A 26522-nucleotide genomic window follows, 5' to 3' on the forward strand; every position below is an offset into this window, starting at 1 on the left:
AGAACAATGGCCGTTTTAGAATTAGAACTCAATAAGGGTTTGCTAAATAATGGAACCATTTTAGAGATGCAAACAAAAAATAATAAAAGCAGTGTTTTAAATAGTTAACCTGGCTGTAGTGCACAGGGTAGATTGAGGGTTTGCGACCAGTCTGATGCCAGCTGGAAGGCAGTTGCAGCTATTCAGATGCAGAGCACTCAACACAAATACAATCATGACTGTGGAGATTAAAAAAAGGGGAGGGGGTATTTTAAAAAAAAACATTAACAGCACTCTTTATTTTTCCCTCCCTACCAATCCTAACCCTAGTCTCACCTAACTATACCTTTAACTGGAAAATATCTCCTAAATCCTCTTTGCCTTTTGATTTGATTTTAGTAAAGTCTATTACTGTTTGGAGGGTAGGGACAGGATGGGAAGTGGGTGCTAAGGCTCACTCAAGTTTCCATCCAGTGAGGGCTCTATTATATTATATTCCCGAACAGCATAATGTGCTCTCAGAGTTTGGCTGCTTGAGAATAAACGCAGTGGACACATAGGCCCCTCTGGGTTTTCATTGATGAGTTCCTGATATGCAGGACTCTGAGAAACGTCACTTGCGACAGAGGGCCAATCAATTCAGGGGGCTTCAGGATCCATTCTGGGTACTTAACTTTGTAGTTCTTAGTTTTTAATTGACTTTTTATTTTAGAGTAGTTTTAGATTTATAGAAAATCTGCAAAGGTAGCACAGTGTCCATATACCCCTCACCTAGATTCCCCTGTTCATATCTTACATTACTGTGCTACACCTGTCCTAACTAAGAAACCAACATTGACAAGTACTTTAATATTACCTAGACTTCACACTTTATTCACATTTCCCTAGTATCTCCTCAGTGCCCTTTTTCTATTCTAGGACCCCATCCAGGAGTACATTATATATAGTTGTCATGTCTCCTGAAGGTCCTCTGGCCTGTGTCAGTTTCTCAGATTTTCCTTGTTTTTCATGACCTTGAAAAATCAAGGCGTATTGATCAAGTATCTTGTAGAATATTCCTCAATTTGGGTTTGTCTGATATTTTTTCAGAGCCTGGGGTTATTGGTTTGGGGAAGAAGACCACAGAGATAAAGTGACGTTCTTATTATATCATATCAATAATTCCATTAAAATTATAAAGCTAAATATTTCATTCTTCTATCTTTGGTTTAGTTTTTAATTCTTACTCTCTGACTCCTGAAATAGCACTAGAACTCTTCTCCTACATTTTCTCCATTCTTTCCTCAGTTCAACCGGATTAGCATGAACAGGAAACTTCCAGAGGGACTGTATGCTAACAGAAATTCCAAGACCATCCCAAGCTCTTTCTTTACCCCTGAGACAGTCTCAGAAATCCCAAAGGTATTTTGAGACTTGGTTGTGGGAAACAGCACTCATTAACTTCATTAACTTGTCTTTGCCACGTGCCTAGTTCATCTACTATTATCATGCATTCGAGTGGCTTTTTTTTTTTTTTTTGACAGTTCTGACATTTCTTGAAGGGGAACAAGTTGGCCAGTATATCATGTCTATATTCAGCTTCCTGTTGACCAAGAATTGCATATACACATCTTAAGGCACGTGCCCCATTTTATATTATGGTTATTTGAATGGGTGCCTTTTACTGCCTTCAGAGCTCCTTGTAGATTGAAACCATGCCTTACTTTTCTCTTTATCTCCTGGATTCAGTATTATATATATCCCCCACAGTAGACCACCATACATATTTTTGGACTCTCCTGATTTCATGACTTCGGAAAAGGAACAACCTTCCTTGAGGTTTCCACTCCAAGTTTTGAGTCTTTAATGTGGAAAATACCTCCTACGTGCCAAACTCAGTTGCCTCTCCTCAGCCAGTCAATCCCAGGTACATACTAGGCCTAATTTTTCCCAGCAGTTGGCATAGCAAATGTGAAATTGATGGCTCTGCTTGTCAAACCTGTCTGTCTGCAGCGTAGAGTAGCACTGTTCAGAGGAAGGGTGTTTGGAAAATTAAATAAGGACTATGTGAATAGGAGACCTATCAGCCTGCAATGGAATGACGGGTTTTTGCCCACAAACTGTGGTTAAGGTCTGCATATTAATGCTTATTGTCACCCATTTGTGAGTAATGGGTCTCACCCCATTAGTGGGTAACTGTGTTACATCACTGGAAGCTGTTATTCTCTGTAGGTCTGTATGAGGGAGCTTTGGATATACATAAATATGTACTTGCCCACAGATCTCTGTATTTATCTGCCTGTCAGTGGGAGCAGATAGGACACAGCTCTTTGATGGGCAAGAACCACAGGTCAAAGCCATGCACTTACTGCTGCCGCTGCTCTGTGATTGCTGTGGCTTTATCATCTGCGTCCTGAAGGAGGCTAGGGGCAGCTTGTTAGTTGTTGTCCCAGCCTAACCCGGAGGCTAGCTCAGATCTCTGACATAATTAAAGAGACTTTGCAAAAGTGGACTGCAAATGCTGTGGCCAGTGAGGTGGACACAAAAAAATCATGGTCACCTACCATCTATAATCTTCTAACTATGCCTCAAGAGTCCATACATCTCTTCTATCTCCAGGCAGTGTCCCTAATGCTGTTCTGATGCTGTCTGATCCTCCTGGATTCTGCCTGTCAAACGTATTTCCTGCTGCAGGCTGTACTACTCACTGTCTCTCAGCCTCTACTCCACTCAAGAGACACGTTCTCTCCCAGTAGGAAAAAGTCAGTGTGCTTTAATCTTCTAAAGAAATAGTCTAGTAAACTAGATGCTTATTTTTTGCAATACTTACACCCCTACTACTATATACATCATTGTCTCAACATGCAGTAATGCCTTGTGGGGAAAAAGACCCCCCCTCCCAGTTAAAACATACTAGTGATGGAAAACTGAATTTGTAATTACTTTGTATGGGGTGGGGGAAAAGAGGGCAATAATAAATAATACAATAGCTAATAAATAAATAACAATACAAGAATAAACTGTTTTATGCACTCACAACTGTAAACCTACTTTTGCCTACCCCTTTGTAGAACTGGGGAAAACAAGCAGAGCAAACTTATGTTTTCAGTCGAGGCCCGTTTACCAGTTTAATTTGATAGTGGGAATTAATTGTGCGATTATTAATATAACTGCAGCACAATCACAATTAAAAGACATTCCTTACTGTTATCTCCTCTCCCTTTCATGCTTTTATGAGGACGTGGACCATTCTTCTCCCCAAAATTTAATTTCCTTCATTATTGTGGAATTATTACAAAAAAAATTGATAGCAATATTTTTGTTTTCTGGTTGGTTTGTGTGGTATCCATTTAATAAAACTGTGACTGAAAGACACAAAGAGGTGAACCCATATTAGACAGTGTTTTCTGGTTGTGCTTTTCTAAAAGGTAGGTGAAAAACTGAAGAGTTTTGTCTCAGACAGAATTTGGAAGGTAATAGCCTGTCTTATCAAAACTGAGGTGAGATGATGTGAAAGGGCTTATTTCTGTATCTCAAAAGAACCTATGACAGATGTTGCACTTAACAGAGGAGGGCTGGACTCAAATACAGTGGTTTCTTTCCCCACATATTTTTGTGTGGAGTTCTTATCATTATTACTGTTAATATCTCTGGGACTCAAAAAAGGCAGACTGATTTTTCTGATGATCATCTTGACCAGGATATAAATTTGTAATTTGATCAACCAGATTGGCAGACCATAAAATAAAAATGAAACAAATAAAAGAAACCCAATTAAAGTATGCTGACTAAGCATAGACTTTATAAAAAAAATAAATTAGGCATTGATACTTCGAAAGTATAAGTTGATGCATCTGTGCGAGGGAAGGAAGTTAGGTAAGCACCCCATTTGACTTTTTGCTATTGCTAAAAGCTTTAAAGTTCAGTAAATGTATCTAAAATTACTTTAAAGGAACATATAAGGTTAATGTTTGGTCTGCACCTGCTTAAAAGTACAACAGAAACATTGAAATGGGACAGTTCACTAAAAATGAAAAATTTTTCAGATGCTGTGGCAAGTTTCTCTTGGACAGTGTTACCTGATCCTAAGACTTAACCGGGTCACCTGTGAAATATGCGTATTTCTGGGCCCCACAACAGACCTAGAGAATTAGAAATTTCCACAGGGCAACCTCAGCATTTGTATCTAAAACAAGAAGCCTAGTCAAATATTATGATCAGGGTAGTTTGGAAAACTGCTGTAAGAGATTTTTTTAGAACACATAAAGAGGGAGAATGTTGTATTAATGTATTTCATAGAAAAGTGATTATATATATTTGACCTGTGCTGTTCCCGGTAATTCAGAGGTATTTCAAATGAGTTAAAGAGTTTTTTCTAGACCAATGTTTTGGTTTTTTTAGCATCTCATATCTCTTTTTGTCCTTTCATGTCAGTGGCCTTAAGATTTTGTATTCCCCTTTTTATCACCCCTCATCCCTACCTAATAAAAGTCTCTAGAATAGGAATTTGGAGCTTGAGTTCTCGTTCTGGCTGGAACTTGGAGCTAGTGACCTTAAACCTTCTTATCACTTTAGTTTCACATCAGAACACTGATGAGGTTGCACAAAATGTATCTTGTGAATCATACCAGCTCTTCATGGTTACAAATATGAACTATCTTCTCCGGTCTTGTTTGGGGATCATAACCATATATGTTGATTTTTGTACTTGATGGGAATGTATTCAGACATGTCCAAAATGATTATTTACAGACTTTTTTACTTATTTCTGAAACCAGGTTGGGTTCCACTTTAAGATAAACTCTGGAAAATAGATTTTCTGCTGCTATTAAAAGCACTTTTTAGGGAAATTATTGACAAGGGTTTTTCATATCGACAGCCACATGATGAATACTGATATGTATGTATAAAGAGTAAGAGAATAAATAAATGAATGAATGGACTACATGGTAGCTGTTCTGGGTGCTAACACTTTCAAGTCCATGGAGGCAGAGAGAATTACACTCTTCAGCTAAAGAATGGGGACTGGTAGTGAAAATAATTTTTTTAATACATATAAATGGCTATGGTTTGGGGTTGCCTCAAAGTTATATGGAAAATGCTTGGCTGGGCACAATAATAAAAATAAAAATGAGAGAAAGTGCTGCTGCCATTTCAAAGGCAAAGACAGAAAAATGTAGTGGTAGAGGTTCACATTTCCTAAAGCCCCTTGTCAGCTCAGCATGTACTTTGTGTAAATACACATGTGACAGTGGCCTGTGCACTCATTCACACTTCAGAGAAGCCCTCGGTTTCCTTTTCTCCCTCCACTTTAGCAGTGGGCAGCCTGCAACCTTTTGATCAAGCTAACTTTGTACATTACATGACTGAACTCAGCTATGCCAAACATCCTTGAGGAAGTTGACATTTGTGTACTTTGAAAGAAAAAAAAAGAAAAGTGAATCCCAACTGCTTCCTCCTGCCCTTTTGATTAAGAGAACGGTAAGTCAGCAGGAGAGGTGCTGCTTTTAACAAGCAGGGGTGTGCAGAACTGATTGGTATCTTTCTTTGAAAAAAAAGAAGAAAAGATTGATGTTAAACAACACTAATCAGAGTTGATTACAGAGACTGAATGAATTCATTGATGGGAGAGAGCCATGGTTCCAGAGACAACAAAACAGATTGGATAATAGTCAGGGGAATAGTATTTGGAATAGTTCTGCTCATCTGCAACCAGGAATAAGTGTGCCCAGGTCTTTAACCACTCCTTGGAATAGACTTATCTGTATGCTAAGTACAGTTCTCTGTAGCAAAAGCTCTTCTTCCTGAGCTTTGCATGGCTGACCCTTTCTCTTCATTCCATGCCTCAGCTTTCCCTGATCACCTATCTAAAGTGGTGCTTCCTTCACAACCTAGGTGGGCCCTACCTTCCTCTGAAACCTGATTTTCTGCTATTCCCAATGCCACCCAGAGCTCTGTCTGGAACCAACTGCAAATGGACTAGACTCTGCCTTGCTCTGTGATTTTGTTTTTCTATTACCTCTACCTGGTGTCCCTTTCCATCTTCTCTGGACTTTGCCTGATCTAGTCTTCCCATCCTTCAAGTTTCAGCTCAAACATCATCTCCTCTAAACTTGTTGCACAAACTCCTCATGAAAAACCAGCACCCCATGCCTCCATTCTTCCACAGTATTTATACTTAACTCTCTGCTATAAATAGTTGGGTATTTACTTTCCCTTATCTCCAATAGACTGAAATATCTGAGGGCAGGGATTGTGTCTTTTATCTGTATTTTTAATGATAGTAAAATACCCAGAATGTATTGGTATGAAAGAAAGAAAGAAAGAAAGAAAGAAAGAAAGAAAGAAAGAAAGAAAGAAAGAAAGAAAGAAAGAGACAGAGAGAGAGAAAGAAACAAAAGAAAGAAAAGAAAGCTCCCTTTCTACCTCACGTGTTTTAAAATAGTTGCCTAAAATAAATAACAGAACCCAGAGGAATAAATTCTTACTCAGAATGGATAACTCACTGGTTATCTGTTTACCAGTAAAATAATAGGACATAGGAAATGACAAATTATATATCTAGGAGCTTCTGCCCCTGCTCTTTCGGTAACTTCTAGGTTGTTCCAGAGAGCTCTTCGACTATAAACATGAGAAAACCCTTGGGGAAACAGTTTTTTGGACTGATGCTATAATTCCTGACCAGTGTACAAATTCTTGCTTATCATACAAAAATTAGGCTGCTGCTATTAAGTTTATTATTAAATATAATAAAGCTTCTCCTTTAGGAACTACCAAGCACTCAACAGACATCATCAGCCCAATGCTGTATTTTTCCTGCCTCATGTTAATAATCTTATGCATACTGAATACATAACCTGAGCAGTTTAGAATTCTGGTACATATTCCCTAATAAGTGAACATATTATATTCATTGTTTTTAATAACATCATGCACTTAAACTCTTTGAGAAGTGTGTTTTCTTCTTAGATAGCAACAAGTGGATAACCAGGTCTTCTCTACCCCACACATGGACACATGGAAGGTAGAACACATGGAAAGCACCCTAGGCTTTTAAATGGTATTTTTCCCAACTAGTTCATGGTTACAATGTTTTAATGCCATTTGAGATTCTACTAGCAACACCATTGAGCTTAGAAAAGAGCAATTGTTTAATAACATCATTGGAATGCTACAGTGCTGAAGAGGGAGGAACCTGAAGCATTTTATGGTCCAAGGTGATGTAGTCCCAAGGACGCCAAATACTGGCCACATTTGCCTAAATGTTGGCTGTACCAGTGGCTAAAAGATGGAGAACTTGGGAAGCATTTTATTATTGCTATGACACTTTCATTTTCACTTTTATAAGATTATTAGTCAATCTTGCATTTTTCAATACATTTTCAATGCAGTTCTCAGTCTTGCATTCTCCAGGTGTATCTTGGAGATCTTTCCATATCAGTACATAAAAGGCTACCTTAATCATTTCTCTAGTTGCACAGTATTCCATTATGTAAATATACCATAGTTTATTCTACCAGTCCCTATTTGCAAACAATTTTTATCATTTCCAACAATGCTTCAGTGAACAACTTTGTACATAAATCATTTCATAGATGTGCAGGCTTTCTGGAGGATAGATCCTCAGAAGTAAAGTTGTTGGTCAAAGGGTTACATGTATCCTAAATTTTGACAAATTTTGCCAAATGAATCTCAACAGGGGTTGTATTACCAAGAACTCCTATTGTCGAATTATGAAAGTGCTTCCTTACCCCCAGCCTCAAAAAAAATAGTGATTTCATAGACTTTGGATTTTTGCCAATTGCATAGGTAAAAAGTGGTATCCCCCTTTATTTTAAATTTACCTTTTCATTATTATGAGTATTTGTTGACATGTTTAATGATGGTGTTTAATTTTCTGTAAGCTATCTGTTCATCTCCTTTTCTTCCTATCAGTTTCTCGTTCTTTTCCATATAGATTTCTTGCTTTCTATACATTAAGGAGAGAATCCTTTTGTCCATATGTGTTGCAGACATTTTTCATAGTTTGTCATTTTTTAAATTACTTTGTTTATGATGTATATATTTTTTGCCATATAGAAGTTTGTTTTTAATATAATATTTGTCAATCTTTTTCTATTATGGCTTCTAGATATAGAATCATAGGTAGAAAGTTTTTCCCCACGCCAAGATTCTGAAAGGATTTGCTAGTTTTTTTTTCTTTTAGCACTTTAATAATTTAGATTTTTATAAGCCAGAGGGTGAAAGACAAATATACCATATGATCTCACCTATAAGCAAACCTAACCAACAATACAAAGATGCAAGGAAAATAAGGCCAGCAACACTGAAAGGAAAAGAAACCAACAGAGACAAGAGGGAAGGAGGGAGGGGTGGGCAAGGGGGAAAGGAAAGGAAGGGGAAAGTCAAGGAACATATAGCAAGGACTCATGGACAAAACCAAAGGGGAAGGATTGAGGGAGGGAGGGGGAGGGGGCAAGGGAAAGTGGTGTGGGGAAGGCAGAGACAAATGTATTTAAAAAAATAATAATTTAGATTTTTATATTGAAAAATATGATCCATTGAATGAGATTTTTTAATCCAGAAGATATTTTCAGAATAAAGGAGGATCTAAGAAAAGAGAAGCCATAATGTTTCCGGAGCCTGGTGAGCTGTGGCTGACCTACCGTCATTTGCATAGCATACTAAATCTTATTCCTTTCTGCCAGCAGAATACAATAAAATTAGGATGAACAAGAAAATCTGAATTTCAAAGTTAAAATTAAGAATAAGCATGTTTAGCTTTTGGAGGTGTTTACCTTTCCTCTTTCCATGTTGCTGTTTCTTTCTTTCTTTCTTCGTTTCTGTGAGAAGGCCATGTGCTGGCAGAGAGGCCATAAGGTAATTGCATTATTTATTGGTTCAAATTCTAGCATCCTATGCAATTGAGCACTAAAATTTCATTAATTATGAAATACAAACTGATATAAAATAGTGCATGGAACCTAGGCTTGAAGTCCAGAGCCCTAAATTCATCTGCTGTACCCCCAGAGCATCTCTCTTTGCCATGATTTACATCTATATAAAATGGAATGAATGAGATCACTACTTCAATAAGAAAGCAAATAGATACATTTTTAAAAGTGCTTTGAGTTCTATAGAAAATTAGTTCATGAAGTTACTAACTGGTAATATTTTTCAATTATATGCTGTATGAATTTTTGGAGGGAGGCTTTATGTAGAAAGCTTCACCCCCTCCTCCGACTCTAGTTCATATTTGCTTACCCTCTTCAATAATTTCCTTTCATTTTCAAAAGTGGCCTTTCACAAGTATCTGTTCTAGGTGCTGAGGTTGTAACAGTGAACAAAACAGACATTAACAATTCTTCATCTCTGGTCATGTGGCTCAGTTGGACTAGCATCCCAAACACTAAAAGGTTGCAGGTTCAATTCCCGGTCAGAATGCTACCTAGACTGCAGGTTTGATCCCCAATTGGGGTGCATATGGGAGGCAACTCATGAACGTTTCTCTTCCCTCTTCTCTCTCTCTCTCTCTCTCTCCCCCACTTACCCCCCTCCCCCCCCCCCCGCATCAATAAACATATCCTCAGGTGAGGATTTTAAAAATTTTTCAAAGAGCTAATATTTGGAGAGAAAGTGTAAAAAATAGGCAAATACAGATAAAATATAAAGCATATCAGAAGTCAGTAAGTGCAATAGCAGCAACAAAGGAAGGGACAAGAAATGCTAGGAAAGGAGTATTTCTATGATGACTAGAATTGAAGAATCCCACACATTTAGTAGTGAACCTTCAAGAATATGTAAGGATATCTCAGAGTCCCAAACACACTGAAATGACTTTTGGTGTCCTAGGAAGAACCAGGACTAGACATATATAAGTAACCAATCATTTATAAACATACTGTTTCTATTCAGGGTCAAATGATAGGATATGTCAAACTTTTCTACAGACCTCTCACATGCTCAGGATGCTCACATCCCTCATATGAGCCAGACTCACCATCAGCCTTTGGCATCTATAGAATTTGTTATTGAGAATGCAGGACCAATGCTGATGTGATTAGAAGCAAGTGAGAGTCTTGTTTATGTCATGTAATACGATTAACCTCAATGGAAGAAGCATGATAATTTCTGCTGGAGTAAGACTCATTTGCTGTGAGGACCTTTCTCTATCCCTAGTGTAGCACCCTCCCTGTGGATCCCAAAGCCGCAGAGTGGGGACATATCACTGTACTCTACTGAAATTATGATGCTGGTGAGTCGTTTAATGAACTTTCTTCAGACCTAGATTATTGACAAGAATGATGTTCTTTGATTGGCACTCAGGTTCCCCTGCTATCTAGCCCTAATTTACCTAAAAATCACCATATTTTACGTTTTGCGACTCCCTTTCACAAACCAAAAGATTTGCTTTTCCTAATGCACAATTACCTTCCTGTTTATGCAGTTTACTCTGCCTGAAATGATTTGTATTTCCTCTCTATATTTTGAATCCCTCCTATTCTTCAATACCTGGTTTAAAGGATTCTTCATCTGGAATCTACCTTCCTTAGTCATTTCTTGAGATCACTACTCATATTTTTATCTAGCTTGCTGTTTAGTATTTATATATCTATTGATCAATCTATTTACCAATCATCTATCTATCCCTCCTCCTAAGGTACTTGATAATTATTGTATAATGAATAAATGAATAAGTACTAAAATGGGGGATAGAAGAAAGATACGGGGATATGGACAAGCAGTAACATAAAGGTGGTCTTGAATAGATCCTATAGCCTGCTTATGACAAAATATTAAAATATAAGCACACCTTCCTTTTTTGAATTGGTCCAGAATCTGAGAGGCTTCCTGGTGGCTTCCCATTCAGCAGTCATATATGAAATAATCTGGAACATGGTGTCCTTTAGAATTTATGAAGAATACTTCTAGCTGGTGTGTCTGGGCTACCTCATAAGGGTGCAGACCATGCTGTCCTCTCTCACTTGATATCTGTTGGCATGCTGAGACTGGATCTTGTTTCCTACCTGAGCCCTGAAGATAAGAAAGATAATACATTTAATAAGCCTTTGTGCTTCTGATTAGTTGACTCTGATGTTTTCAAACATCACTGCTTTTCCCAAGGTCTGGTAACACATGGTTTATTTTTAAAATTCCATTCTTTCTGAATATTTTCCACAAGTAAAGGATATTCTGAGAGAAAAAAATAAGGCATTCATTTAAGAATAAGTTCTGGTGCCACAAGGAAATGCAAGCACTGACATTCAACTGGTTGTTAGGAAGAAGTGCAGAGTGGGAGCATATAGCTCGGCCTCAGTCAGTAACATCGCACACTCATGTCCGATGAGACTAGTGGGAGAAAATAGCACTCCAAGCCCAGAGTCAGGTTTAGTTAGGAGCTGAAGGTGAAGCCAGTACTATTTAAAGTTTCGTTTTATTTATAGGACTCACTCGTAAGTGTAGGGTTTCCGAGAAATTAGAAGACATGGTTCCTGACCCAGAAGCCTTTTACTATAATGAATACAAAGATGGTAACACTAGTATTATTGATACATAGAAACTTACAACCAAGCAGAATAAGTAGGACACTAATGAATTTACCTAATTGGAAATCTCAAAGTAATTTTCTGACTATTCTATATCACATGTGTGACGCATTACTGTTGCATACAAATTTTGTTGGATAAAAGGAAAAGAAGGAAATCATCTCTGGAAACTGCTGGAGTAGATTCAGGAATTACCAGACCAAGGAGGCTGAAGAGAGGGAGATAAGAGGACCTAGAAAGTGGTGCCCACACACAGACTGCTCCCAGTGTGATTCCCACAGGCCCAACCTCCACCTGAACCCCTGCCTTCCATCAAGTCTTCATTTCAGTCTGTTAGGAATCTTTTTTCTATGATTTTATAATGTAATTGCTCTGTGATTTGATAATAGAAGTTAAGCCTATACATTTTCATAATCACCTTCTCTAGAACACATCCATTATGCAAAAAAGGGAATCTCGTATGGCAATAATGATAATGTTTTATTTTAGGTATACTAAGTGCTTTCACTTATATTATCTCATTTCGTCCTCACAATAAACCTCTGAGGTAGGTGCTCTCCATTTTAGAGGTGAGGAAAATGGAGTCCTAGAGAAACTTTGTAATGTTTGGAGTTCTCTTCTCTCCTCTTCGCCCTCTTCTTCCCTCTTCCCTTTTCCCTCTTCCCTCTCTTGTACTCTCTCCCTCCCCCAACTCCCAAACACAAAATAACAGAAAGATAAGGAGCTCTGAGCGTGGTTTGTACCTCTGAATAGAGAGTCCTGTAAACCTAACCTGGAAGATGATCTTAAGGGATGTTTCGAATCAGCTTGATGCATGTTTGAATCTTCACTTGCCTCTTACTAGATTTGTGTCATTTGACAAGTTTTTCAACATTTCTAAGTCTGGGTTTTCTAATCTACAAAATAGAAATAATAATAACAACAACAGCAAGAGAGGTATTTTAAGAATTAAATAATAGTCTAAGTAAACTGCCCAACCCATAGAAAGCACAATGGAAGTTAGCCATAATAAAAATGATGATTATCATTATTAACTTATTTTCAATAAAAGCAGCAACAAAAGTGAGAAAATTCTTAAATTTTGAAAGAAGGATAAGATACTCAGAAGATGAATAATAACACCAGGTGTTTACATGGAAGAGAGGTTAATACCTTCTTCAGCAATGATCCTCAACAAATAAGGTATTAAAAGGTCAGTTGCCTGAGAAATAACTCCAAGTCTGTCACCTCTCTGTGTTCCTCCTTCAACTTCCTTACCCTTTGAAGAAATTTGGGAGCTAAGCACCTGGTAGAGAAGGATCTCTGTGTATTCAGAAGAACAGAGCATTTCTGAGTCCTCCAAAAACTATTTCATTGTGAGCTCTATAATAATTGTGGGCCATCATGAGGCCAGCTTTGCTCCCTCATGAGGTGTCATGTACTATTACGAGGTTACACAGGGATCATGCTTTTCATGGAACAATACTAGCTGAAGCGGGACCAGTGTAATTTTAACAAGTGTCACCTACAATTTATGCTGCTCCAATGATGTTCTGGCTATCAAAACAGTACGGTGGTGAGGGGTGTCAGGAAGGTACAAAACACAACAAACTAAACATCTGGCTGGTTTGGGTCCCCTGACCTAAAGGTATGAAAAGAATCTTTCTTGTTCCCAAAGTAGAGAGAAGGCACTTTGCAAACTGGACACACCAATAAAAAATCAGACAGCAGTTATTGTTGGGTCAGAGAATTACAAGTTGTTGAGTGTTTTAAACCTTAATTTTTGCTTTTCTAGCACTCTCACATTTCTTATAACTAACATGAATTACTTTTATATAATTTATTTTGGAAATATTCCCTTTAAAATATCATATATTAAGTTTTTTAATACAGAGAAAAATAAAGGAAAAGATCTTCAAGACCTCACCACTCAGATATCCTTATCGGCACTCTTTTTAAAAGATATTTGGAAAATTCAAACAGTGTAGAAAAATATTTACTTAGAAGTAATTTTTTCATCTAATCAAAAGTGTCTTATATGTCCTCTCAGAAAAAGTATATTTATGTATATGTCAGTATATTTATATATATTTATCCTCATGTTATTGATAAAAGAGGGATTACATCATATATGTCGTATATATTGCCATGTAGCATATACACCTACCTTATTCTTTTTTTTAGCAGCTTCACAACGTTCCTTATAGGAGAGTACCACAGTTGTTTTTCCGGTCACTGAATACTTGGTAAAGACCCTTAATTTTATAATCAGAAAAATTCAATACCCTTTTTAAAGTGTGTTTGCTAGGTCTTAGCCTGGAGTAAACCAACACCTCTCTGCATATTATATGGTCACAGATTAAAGTTCACTGTATGAATGTATGTACATGAATGTATGTGTGTATGTGTAACATATTAGAGGTGATTGCCTTAATCTTTAATTTTACAGTATAAAACGTCAGAATTACCACAGGCAAACTGAATGATGTCTCTTTGTGATCCTGGCTGAACTGTGGCTTCACATGGAAGTTGGCATCCTTCTTGAAAGTTTTAATGCAAGTCACTGATTACAGTGTCTGAGATTTTACTGCAATTTCCATTTGAGTTAAAACTGATTTTGTCCTCAAAATAAAAGCCTTTAAAAACAGAGAAAATAATTATTTTTTCCATGGCAGGAAGTCTAAATTCTTCTATTTTATCTCCTAATATAAAAGGAAAAGTACTAAGAAGTCATTGAAAAGTTGATGCTAAAGCAAAATCCCTTTTGAATATCTGAGCTTCAGAACTTCATTCTCCAAGAACCTGTTAATGTCCCAGTTAGCCAAGACCAGAGAAAGCCAGGTACAGAAAAAGAAATTTATACCAAGCTTTAGTGTAATGCTACTAAAAAGGTAGTTGAGCCTGTTCAAAACCATTTTGTTGCAGGTTAAAATTTTTTTTTTTTTTACCCATGTGTTTTTGAAGAGGAGGAAGAATTTTGTTTGTGGGCATTGGCATGATTGCCTATGTAAAATGTGGAGATTGCACAAGCCTAATACAGAAAAGTAAGTGCACAAATAAAAGGTTGCTTTTAATGACACAGTGCATCAAGGTCAAGAGAAGGTGCCCTCAGCAGATAAAAGACTTTCAAAGTGAAAAGGCTTCATTTACATTTAAAATGTATTGAGTTATACAGGATTTCTAAGGAACACTAGTTATTCTAGTTATAACCATGGTTCATTTCTGTTATCATGTGTCAAGTAATGGATTTACCTCATATAGTTCCCTGGTAGGTGTTTTCTATGGAAAGTCAGGAAGAGGTGAAGGAGGAAGGTATTCCTCAATATCCTGTTATAAACCCACTAGGTGTCACTGCTTTTAGTGGGACTCTGGCCAGAAAACTGTCAGAGGACACATTTGTGCCTTGGTGAAAAATGAATTTCTCTGCACCTTGAGTTTTAACCTCTACTGTATGTAGAGAACTGCTTAGGAGACTTTTTTTTTTTTTTTTGCACTTATCGTTCCCTTAATTTACTTTTATTTTGAATTTTTAATATTAACTTTTTACAATATTTATTTGAACCATATTTTGTTCAAAATAGTTTGTTAAAGCTATTCTATAACATGTATCTCCCTGAACTTTTTAAATACACAATGAAGTTATTAAAGGTGTTTGAGTACTTTGGGAACAAAATGCATTCAGAGGGTTTGATCACTCATCCTTTGTGAGGCACTTCAGAGATGAGAGGCCACATGCTTTCCTGGCAGTGGTATGGAAGTGATTTCTCCTTTCCTTTTTTTCCTATCCTGCCTCTCATTCTGTGTTCTTTCTCTCTTCTTGCTCTTCCTTTCTTTCTCCCAATTTCATGAAAATTCATTTATCTGTGACATTTAAAGACTGTGTCTGAGAGGTGTCTAGAGTGGTGGCTGGCTGTGTGTATCAATAGTGTCTTAGAATCTGACACTCTGTCAATATTTGGGGGCCTCAGTAACCACACTTAAATGCAGTGTCTGCCAGCCTTCATGCTCTTAGTGTCTCAGTAACAAGTCCCAATGAATGGATATTAGCATGTCAAATCCTTTCATAACTGGCAACCCTTTGTAGATGGTATATGGGCATCATACATTCGACCTCTGCACCTCTTTGTTACTCTAATTCATTTATATGATGTCATTTTCCCTCTATATACAGAAGTTGCCATCTTCAAAAAATACTGTTATGAAACCAAAGAAAACAACATCATTGTACAGTCTTGATTTAGTGTGTTTTATAGTATATAGCTATATATGTAGGCAATACATTTTTAAAATTATATTCTAGGTGTTCCTTTTTGCTTAGGTTATGCTATTTGGATCAAAATTGTTGCTATTTTATGGTAAAAAATATATATATACAAATAATATATAGACTTACTAGGTAAAGTTTCCCTAGTTTATGCATGAGCCTAACGTGACAGAAATTTAGCTGCATGAAGAAGAAATATTAGTTGGTTGGAGAGACAAGTTTGTTCTCTGAAACAAAATTATTTACGTTTTCAAATGTTTCTTAGTGTCCTCTCACTATGCTAGTGATGTGGCCCATTTATAAACTGAATCATGAAAGAATTATTATGTCAACTTTCCCTTGAACTTCCCCCAGGTAATAGCATATTGGCCTTTCAGGGTTGGTAAGGGAAACCAATAGGGCGATATTATAGTTACTGAACTAGTTTGTGCTCTCAACCCTTGTGTAACCTTGACCATATCTGGTAATGAGAATACTTCAGGAACCTGAGCTTTAAAGAAACCAGGGGAATGGGAGTTTACCAGATACCAGTTTTATTTAGAGATCTTCCTTCAACCTAGGATAAGTATGGAAAAATTTGGCAACGTTTAGGTCCTGCTCAGATCAAATAATCCAGGTGTCCAGATATCCAAGAAACTATCCTAGGACTCTTAACGCCCCTTGATGGAGTCATTAATAGCTTCTTCCTTGGCGCACTAGACAAGCACTAACTCCTAAGTTTAATGAACTCATCCAAGCTTCATGTCACTCACAGGTCTTTCCTAGTCTAAATTTTTAAGTCAGGTCCTTAACCTTTGAGTACTTTCTTTCATGTGGGCTGCCAGGATCTGCTATATGCCACGAGTCCCCAGCCTTTTTTGGCACCAGGGGCCGGTTTCATAGAAGACAATTTTTTCACAGACCGGGTGTGGCGGGTGGGGAGGGATAGTTTCAGGATGATTCAAGCTCACCTCCTGCTGTGCAGCACGGTTCTTCACAGGCCCCCACCGGTACCAGTCAAAGACCTAGAAGTTGGAGATCCCTGCTATACACCATAGAAATCTTAAGGTGACTCTTATTGGGACTAAGAAAAGAACTGTCTAATGAACAGCATTAATGATGCAGTTAGTACAACCACTGCAGACAAATTCAGGACATATTTATTTGCCTCATAATTATGAGTCAGTTGTAAGGTTAAAAGTTTATTTGACCAATTATAAATGTTGCCTCCAGATTTTACGTCATAATACAGAAGTCATTTTTTAATTTCAATCAGTCATCATCTTTGTAAGAGAAATTCCATTGGGAATTTGTATTGAACTACACAGCATGGATGGACAAAGGGATGTCACAAGAGCTCCAACCACCAGAAATTAATTGGCAATATAAGGGCATGCCACAAACTCGAAAAAGAAAAATGGGCACGAAGATTAAGGGAACAGCAAAAAGGAAAGTGCGGGTATAAATGGGTCTGTACATGGTCTGCATCAAGGGATGCGGTATTTTTCTTTCTAATTCATTTCTGATAGAATATAGTAACATGTACAGCTTCTAATGAAGAAAAATAAACATGCTCTCCCGCCTCTATCTATGCTTAGATCTGTGTTTGTGGTGTCAGGGAGGAGGGAGAAAAAACCCAACAATATGCCACATTAACCACAAAGTTTTTATACCACCAAAGCTTCACCTCAAGATATAATAGAGAACATTTTCAGTACCTTCCAAGAATGAATCATGTCTCTATTACTGTCAGTAAGACTTATCTGCTGCTAAGAACTTACTCGCCTCTTGCTCTGGATCCAGAACTTTATGAGTTCTTTATTGTATACTGTTTGTTTAATGTTAGACAGTAATCCTTTCTGGGGCAGAGTAAGAAACAGGAATGAGATGAGAACATTGAATCAGCCTGCAGAATTTATAGCTAAGGACAGGAGGAATTTTGTTTTCTTTTGGATCTCTTTTGACACACTTGGGAATAGTGTTTGAAATTTGATGGGCTGAGGTTTAACCATCTCTTTTTGTTAATACTAAAATGCTCTCTTGCCTAAAGCAGGCAAGATTTGGGTTGTCTCTCCTTAGATATCCCAGCAACTTCTTTAGCTGTTGCTTCTCTAGCGTATACTTTGTCTACTGATCACAGAGTGAAATGAGAGAGAGAACAGCAGGGTGAAAGTGATGCCTGAGTATGTCTGATCCACCTCAGCAGGGAAGACACATATATTAAGTCTTAAGCTTCGGCAACCCCTGCCAGAAACAAGAGAGCTGCTTGGCTGTATGGTTAAGAATCAACAGAACACTGGAAGCGATTGTTTAAAAGGCCTATCTTAACATGAAGTAGAATCTCCTGTATTATGGAGATGAGCTTTGTTAGTGTCTCTGTGATGCTGTAGTGATAGACACTACCCGCAATCTCCACCCCAAAAGAGACAAGAGGCGAATGGCCTATCTGGTTCCAGGTCTGTATTGTGCCCCAGCCACAGGGGCACCTTTATTCAGAAACTTGCCCCCTCTATTTTTGGCCTAAAAGTTGTCATTCTTGGTTTTACACTAGTTTTGAAGGATTGAATAATTTTATAATAATTACTACCTCCACCTTCTTAAAAAGTCCACTTGCCAACTTGTAACTCAAAAGACTCAAAAGGATCCCAAGTAAAAGGTGTTATAACCACTAAAGGAGTTCTTCTTAGTACTCACCTCCAGATCTACTTAAAGAAAAAATAAGTAGTACTGAATTTCTGATGTACATGCTCCCGAATGGGGGCCATTGTCTTTGTTCTCCTTGAAGAAATATGCATTTGCAATAGCTGTAAGCCTCTGCATAATCAAAGTCCTTTTTGTCCTCAATAATTATAAGGCCTACAGTTTTCAGTTTCTATTCATACAACAGTGGCCTGGAAGCTACCAGTTTAACTAGTAGTCATGGACCCAGTGATCATGTGTGTCCAGAAGTGATGAATGTTGAGCAATGCATGTGAATCTCTTCAAATTTTATGCTAGGAGTAAAATAGATTGGGTAAGTACAAGAATAGATTATGCTGGTAGAAAATATATAATGCACATTTTTATAGGATGAATTTCCACAAAGACAATAGATTGGTCAAAATAGAGAATAGATTGGACAAAGGATATACCGAATTAATTTATTTCAGAGGAAGGATCTCTATAAATTTAATAAATGAACTCTTTATTAGCAACACTGTTACATTTATATTCAATGCAATTCAAAAATAAGATCAGTATAAAAAGTCAAACTCTCATATCATAGACTTAATGGCTGACCCCCAGGAGGATGCAGTCATGCTCCAGCTCAGCTTTCTCCCTGTGGGTGATGGGACTTGCACATTGACTTTTATAGTCTCTTCTCTGCCAAAATGAAACACAGTTTGGGAAACTGCACATGTATATAACCATTTTAGTACTTCTATCTGCAAGTTATAGACATGAAACTCTAACCTCCAAGCAACAAAGTAATCCTTAGAAAGTCCTGGTAAAACTGACTTGGCGATCTTTTGATAACAACAGACACTAGGTAATGACCAACACAATGCCATGCCATTTGTCATCTCCCTTCTGGGCCCAGTGAGAGCTCTGGTGAACTATGACAAAGGTAGATTTGTGCTCTAACTCTACTGAACTAGCAGAGCTTTTAATTTTGTCTCAAATGACCAAAAAAAAAAAGAAAGAAAGAAAAGAAAAAAAGGAACTCTATTTATTTGGTGCTAAGCACCTAAGAATTTTCAGGAAAAGATTATTAGGGTATCAGAGTCAATATGGTAAATGTAGAAATGGTATGCCATTGAGGTCTGTCCTGGAAGCTGGTTTTTGATTGTCTTCATTATCTAAACTTGTTTTCTAATATTAACAAGCCCAGTGTATTCTAAATTACTGGTAGCAGCCTTTCAGAATCTCAAAACAAAGTCAATTTTAATTTAAAATTACACTTTAAGAAGGAGTAGTGAGGGAAGGGTGATGCAAAATTTCCTTAACTGAGGACATTAGAGATTATAAAGAGTTGTAAATCATTTTGGTAGATGTTGAGGACAGGAAATGCATATTTTCAAAGTACTGGTGCTTCTATGCATGGTGCCCAAATAGCAACAATTTGACATATAGTTATAACCACCATTTCAGAGAGAGGACAATCATTTCAAACACTCAGTAAAACAGAAAATTATCAGAACATTGTTAGCATCCTTTTAAATTATTGATTTTAGAGAGCGAGAGAGAAAGGAAAAAAAGAAAGAGGCATCAATTTGTTTTTCCACTTATTTATGCATTCACTGGTTGATTCTTCTATGTGCCCATAGCAGGGATCAAACCTATAGTCTTGGTATATGAGACCCAGGCCCTAACCAGCTGAGCTACGGCAGCCCAAACATTGCTGGCATTCTTCAGGAGAGAAAGCAAATGTCACAAGTGGCAATTCATCCCACAACTCTTTCTTCACTTACATTAAAATTTTGTATGGCTATATTAGCTTGCATGTATTAATAGCTGCTAAACTAACACCACATGCCTGAATATGCATATCCCCACTCCTTCTTTTATGTGGGATTGTCTTCTTTCTCCATAAATTTATTCTATGTAAGGAAAAACATATGACTTTCTTTCAGATCTTCTTGCAGTTCTCAGATATTCCATTATCCATTATGGTTTTGTAAATGCCATTGGTAAACTGAAAATAAAAAATGATGAGCTATGTGGGCTAAATAGCATCTAGAAGTAGAACAAAGAAAGTTAAGAGTGTGAAGTATAAAACTGAAACTTAAAAAATAGCTGAAAAAAAATGTATAAGAAGCATGCAGAATATACACATTGCTACTATATCCTCCAACTATAGATCAGACACTTAATCATACTTGTTCTGAATTCAAGTAAAATTGGATATGAACATCTTGGAGAAAAAGAGTTATAAGCCCCTCCCAATAAAATTTGAATTTAACATTTTGAGAAAAAGGTTCTTTAAGAAAAAATTCAAAAACATTGAGATATTTTTTATCTTAGAAAAAAAAGAGAAAAAGGCTGAGATAGTGAGTTGATATGACTTGTAAAGCAAGTAATGGGAAGTAAAAAAAAAATCAGACTTTCTTATTTTGACTGATGTCGATGGTGATAAAATATGCTTATACAGCAACAGAAAATCTTCAGGTTTGATAATGAGGTAGGCTCTTGATAATGCAGCTTCTAAACACTGAAAGGGAAATTATGGATTTGTCTTTTATGAAGGTCTTTAACTTAAACAGGATAGACTCACATCTTTCTGGAATGGTTTAAATGTGTCAGGGAGAAGGAAAAGAGAATGTCTTCTCTAGGTGGTTCCATTTTCAGGAGTTTCTCCTTCTCTTTCTTTTTTAAACCCACTGTTACGCAGAAGCTAAAACTGCTGGAAGTCACCACGGCTTCTAAATGTGCTTGGCCAAGTTAAGCAGTGGAAGTGCCGCCAGTATTTTATTTTAGTGGAGAATTCTCAGGAATCACACTATGTTACCCTTTGTTACATATGATCACATATATAACCATCATACTATGTTACCATCATTTCCTGTAATAATTGATTCACTATAAACTTGGATTTGTGGGTATGGTGGCTCAAATGTACTCGTGAGCAAGGAGATTAGAGCATGTTATTCAGTGTTCTGTAAAAAGGTGCAGTAGATTTAGTGGAAAAGATCACATTTCACTCTGCTTGTTGCTGTCAATATTCAAAGTCAAACCCATTACCATTAGAGTTAAATCATTCCCTTTTTATGGCACTAAACGAAATATTTTTTATTCATCTCCAAAAATAAGCCAATATGGGTTGGTAATATTTGTTATAAAATAAGGGGAGACTTCCACAGAATGGGATTAAGAAAAAAAATCCCCTAAATTCATGCCCTGGCTAGTGCGGCTCAGTAGATTGAATGCTAGACTGCAAACTAAAGGATCATTTGTTCGGTTCCCAGTCAGCGCACATGCCTAGGTTGCAGGCCAGGTCCCCAGGAAGGGGCGCCCAAGAAGCAACCACACACTGATGTTTTTCTCCCTCCCTTCCTCTCTTTAAAAATAAGTATATAAAATCTTTAAAAAGAAAAAAAAAAAAACCCTCAATTCAAAAAGAGAAAAAACTACCAAGCTCTTTTTTACTTGTCAAGTACTCTTCTAGTAACCAGAGATAGACACGCAAATAAGTGTCCATCACTAAAAAGTGCTCAAAGACTGGTGAAACAGACATGGAAGTAGATAACTACAATGCAATGAATTAGGTACTTCAGTAAAGGTATGTGCAAAGTACTGCATAGATCTTCCTGGGACATTTTTGGTTTATGCCTATCATCACTGTGTAATTATTCATAGGGTCCTTTAAATAGCTATAGCAGTCAAACCTACATGAGGTTGTCTAGAAAGATTTTCCACAGAATAGGACACAAAATCAGAGATTAAGAATGCTTTGTCATACATGTTATCTGAATCCAAAAGGAAATGAAAAACTAACTAAACTGACTCTCATTTCTCCCAGGTTATTGGAGGGGTACAATGGAAATTTAATTCATGTGGAGTGAGGAGAGCAGGACAAGGCAGGACAACCTAAACCCACTTGTTGGTGCATGATATGCACAAGGGCTGTAATTAAAGGAACCATTGAACTGTTAATTCCCTGAAGTTCTCAGGTTTGAAAGATGGGGTGAGAAAAAAACTAGAAGCCATGGGGGGGAAATTTTAGAAAGATAGGTTAAGGTTCAATATAAGGAAAACATTTTGTATAAATGGAAGAGTCCTAAAGTGAAATTAGGATTTCCTGTGAGCCTGAGAGCCCTCGCCCCTGGAAGCCCCCACATGCAAACTCTGGCACCAAACCAAGACTCAGACCACAGGTCCTCTACATGTTGCCCTGTGATCTAATGATTCTACGTAATGTACAGTATCTTTTTTGGTTTTTTAATCATGTTTATTCTATTACAGTTGTCTCAATTTTTCCCCTTTTACTCCCCTCCACCCATCCCACCCCCACCCCCCGCTCCCACAGTCAATTCCCACTCTGTTATCCATGTCCATGGGTCATTCATACATGTTCTTTGTCTAGTCCCTTCCCCTTTTTTCCACCACTGTCCTCTTTCCCCCTCCCCTCTGGTCACTTTCAATCTGCTCCATGTCTCCATGCCTGCGGTTAATTTTGTTCGTTAGTTTATTTTGTTGAATAGATTCCACTTATAGGTGAGATCATATGGTATTTGTCTTTCACCGACTGGCTTATTTCACTTAGCATAATACTCTCCATCCATGTTGTCACAAAAGGTAGGAGTTCCTTCTTTCTTTTTTTTAAAAATGCAGATTGACTTTATTTTTTTAAATGTCAAAATCCATTATAAAATATTGTTTAAGTAAGAATCCTTTGCTTGGGGAAACCCCTACAAGTAAAGAAAAAAAAAGTAGAAATATCATTCCATTTGTGTGAGCTAAAACCTCTTGTGATCTCTGAACACACAGTAAAAAGACACAAGAGAATATTGATGCAGATCTATTCTTTGCCACTCATACAAGAAGAGCCTCCATTAAACATATAATATTCAGAAAATATGCCTCACTCAGAGGTTTCCACCTTGGACTCCCTTGGACACATTTATTTTAAGATACAGTAGTTGCAAAGTCTTGCTCACCAGTTTGATTTGCATAGCTCTGAGTTACATGCGAATGGGACCTGTGGCAAAGCTATCATTAAAGAGAAACAAAGCAGAAGACTGAACAAAGGATGCATTCTGTGCAAAGTTTGAAGTTTAGACTGTTTCAGTAATCCTTGTCATGGTGAGAAAGATGTCTGCCTCTTCCCCCACCTGAAGAGAATAGCAGACAAGTGACAAAAGAAGGCTCCCTGGAGGTAACATGGGAGCAGAGCGTAGGGTGAAGTAAAGGCTATACACACGAAGGGAGAGAAAGAAGTTGGCATTGGACATGAGGAGATGCAGCCAAACAGCCTGCATTCACGGCAGAGAGATATGTGATTAGGTTACAATCAGTTTCGCCTCATCCCCAGTGTAAAAAAGTAGGAACAGGTCAGGCCAGGGCGAAAGGAGTGACATCTTGATGGTGCTCAGCTTTCCCAGAGGCCTCAGAAGGGATGTGACACAGTTAGAGCCAGAATACTCTCATTGACCCTTTTATTTCAAATTCTTGAATTCTTAAACATTTACATATTATAATGTTTTCTGGTAAACTCAAGAGAAAAGTCTTCTGAAGGCAGTGGAAATGACTTTAGGTCTTCCATGGCTTAAGAGTGTAAGAGCTTTAGAGAAAGTAAAAACCAGTTTCAAATCTGTGCTACTTACAGGTTGATGGTAAAGTATTTAAATTTCTCCAACTTTTGGTTCCACCATGTGAAAAAAGTAATAATACATACACCACAGAGTTAGGTAAAGATTACATTATAAATGTAAATAGTATAACACATGTAGTGTCTGGCATATGATTATTAACAATGAAATTTTGATGCAGCAGGGATATCATACATTTCTGTAACATTCTATGTCACATATACCTTCAAGCTCTGCCTCCCTCCACATCATGACTTTCTGTCTGGTCCTTGACATTTCACCCGCCAGTCCAGCTTTGCCCTGCTTCTCCCTGCCATCTCCCTGCTTCCAAACCTCATGCTTCCATGTTCTTTAACAGGTACAGCTAGAATTATTTATAAAGTCAGTACCAAAATAGGCAAAATTTTAAATCACTAATAGGACACAGACATGACTTTTGGGAAGTACTATTCTTGTTCTTGAGTTCTGAATCCGCTCATCTTTTATAACATTGACACTGAGACCATTCATGTCAAGTGCACAAGGAGTAGGTATTATTATTTTATACCTTCCCTCCCACGGGGTTGAAATGACTCACCAAAGGTCACTCAGTGATTTCGGGTGAAGAAGCCAATGTGATAATCTTGAATTCTTGATTCAAAACCTGCCAGAGTCTCCATATACTATGAAAAAGTCAACCTAGAGAGGATGATAGCAAGTGTTAATCTTATATTATGATATTACTTTTTATACTCACAACTTTTCTGGATTTGGATTGGCTCTGTGCTTACCCACAGAATACAGGGAGAAGGCCATGTAAATTCCCTTCGCAACATTTAAAGCAGCCCTTGTCACTAAGCCTCATATGTGAGATCACATGTCAATGTCTGTGACATAGTCAGGCCTTGGCTTCTCAGGATCTACTCATTACAAGTGAGTTGATGTGCCTTGAAGCATATGGCCTTGATATATGATCCCAGAGCAAGAGAGCAAGGTATTTTAAGCTGGCCACAATTTTATTGACTCTCACAGGCTTGCTTTGTAGTCATTCCAATAAACTAGATGAGAAATTTCTGATGCTCCGAGCTATCCAGTCCCCAGGACTCCATTTCATGATTCAATCCAACTAAACAACTCAAGATTGTGCTTCTTGTGACACTGTGACCACAGGGATAAATAATTGCTTAGTAATTCTCTTTGAGGCAGAAAATTCTAAACATGGAGGAACCATTTCCCCTTAATAGGAGCCAGAAATCCTGTAAGTGCTTGAAATGGTATTCACAAGTCTGAATGGTAAACAGATAAAAACAGGAGCGCACCAGTTGCACAAATGACTTGCTTGTCACAAACTTGTCATTGCAGTAATCTAACATTTCTTTCACAGAGCCCGATGGAAAGTATGGAACAAACAGACCCTGCTGACGTTTTGGCTCTGCTAAGCCTTCCTCTGAGCTAAAGCATCTGCAGCATCTTCCTGTTCTTAGACCCTTTATCTGCTGAAGTTAGCTGATACTGTACATGTCAAAAAAAACGTTTGACTATTGCATTAACAAGTTGATGACAAGCAAGTTATTCCCGCCACTGAAATACTGCTGCTTTTAGCAGACTGCCATTTTGACCTTCATTTTATTATACAGAAGAACCCCAACAGAACAGAGCACAAGGAGAGATACCAATATTGTTGCCCCAGGCCTGTCAGACAAACAAGGACCACACGTCTAGGGTTTAGGGGCAGTGCTGTAGGGGACACACCAGGTGGTGGGGACGCATCAGGGTTGTGGATGGGAATTCCTAGTAAAATGTAAATGTTGCAAACACATTGGACTGTCTCAGGATTCCTGAGATAAAGGGAGCTGAACAGAAATTCATTTCTTTCTGCACCCCATCCTCCCCCCCACCACACACACACGTCCATGCATAAGCCTATATACGCTTTATAAAACTTTAATAGCTGAAAACATTAATGAAAATCGTATACCAGCCTTACACATAGTTTTTGCCCATTCTTAGAACTCCAAGCCTATCAGTAGCATCTCCTTACCTCCTCCTCATTCATTATAACATCTGGAACTATCTAAACCTAATCAGAACCATGCTTCTATCCCCGAAAAGCGAGGTATGCCCCTTAGGCTCCTCACAGGAACCTTTGTGAGCCCTGAGGCATCACCGGTTCATCCTCAACCTCGGTGGCCAGCAGGGAGTGCTCATACACTGTGCAGCTGCTGACTCCTGGCTTTCTATTCAAGGAGCCTTCCTACCCTGGGGGACCCACCCTTGGTGTCCCCAGAATGTACAGATCCGGTGGGTGTCGAGCCTATCAGCATGCAGACCAGAGCTGGAGCCTGTAACAGGAGCCTTGCCTGTTGCTTGAGTGCTCTGCCCCTGCTGGTGCAATAGGCATATCAGCCCTGGGAACAATGGAGCATTTGCCCTAATACTGTGGCCTTTTCATAAAGCCGAGCTGCTTTCATTCACCAAGGTGTCGGGTACCCTGTATTCTTTTTAGACCCTTCGTTAAGGATGCATTGA

General features: G+C 37.9%; 1 protein-coding gene across 9 annotated transcripts in view; it reads left to right on the forward strand.

The window, feature by feature from the left end:
* ZBTB20 (zinc finger and BTB domain containing 20) overlaps positions 1–26522 on the forward strand; it is an 804941-nt gene that overhangs the window by 528466 nt on the left and 249953 nt on the right. The window lies entirely within an intron of this gene.

Source organism: Pteronotus mesoamericanus, unplaced genomic scaffold, assembly GCF_021234165.1.
Source record: "Pteronotus mesoamericanus isolate MK-2021 breed Mesoamerican mustached bat unplaced genomic scaffold, CSHL_Meso_final contig_42, whole genome shotgun sequence".
Classification (NCBI taxonomy): domain Eukaryota; kingdom Metazoa; phylum Chordata; class Mammalia; order Chiroptera; family Mormoopidae; genus Pteronotus; species Pteronotus mesoamericanus.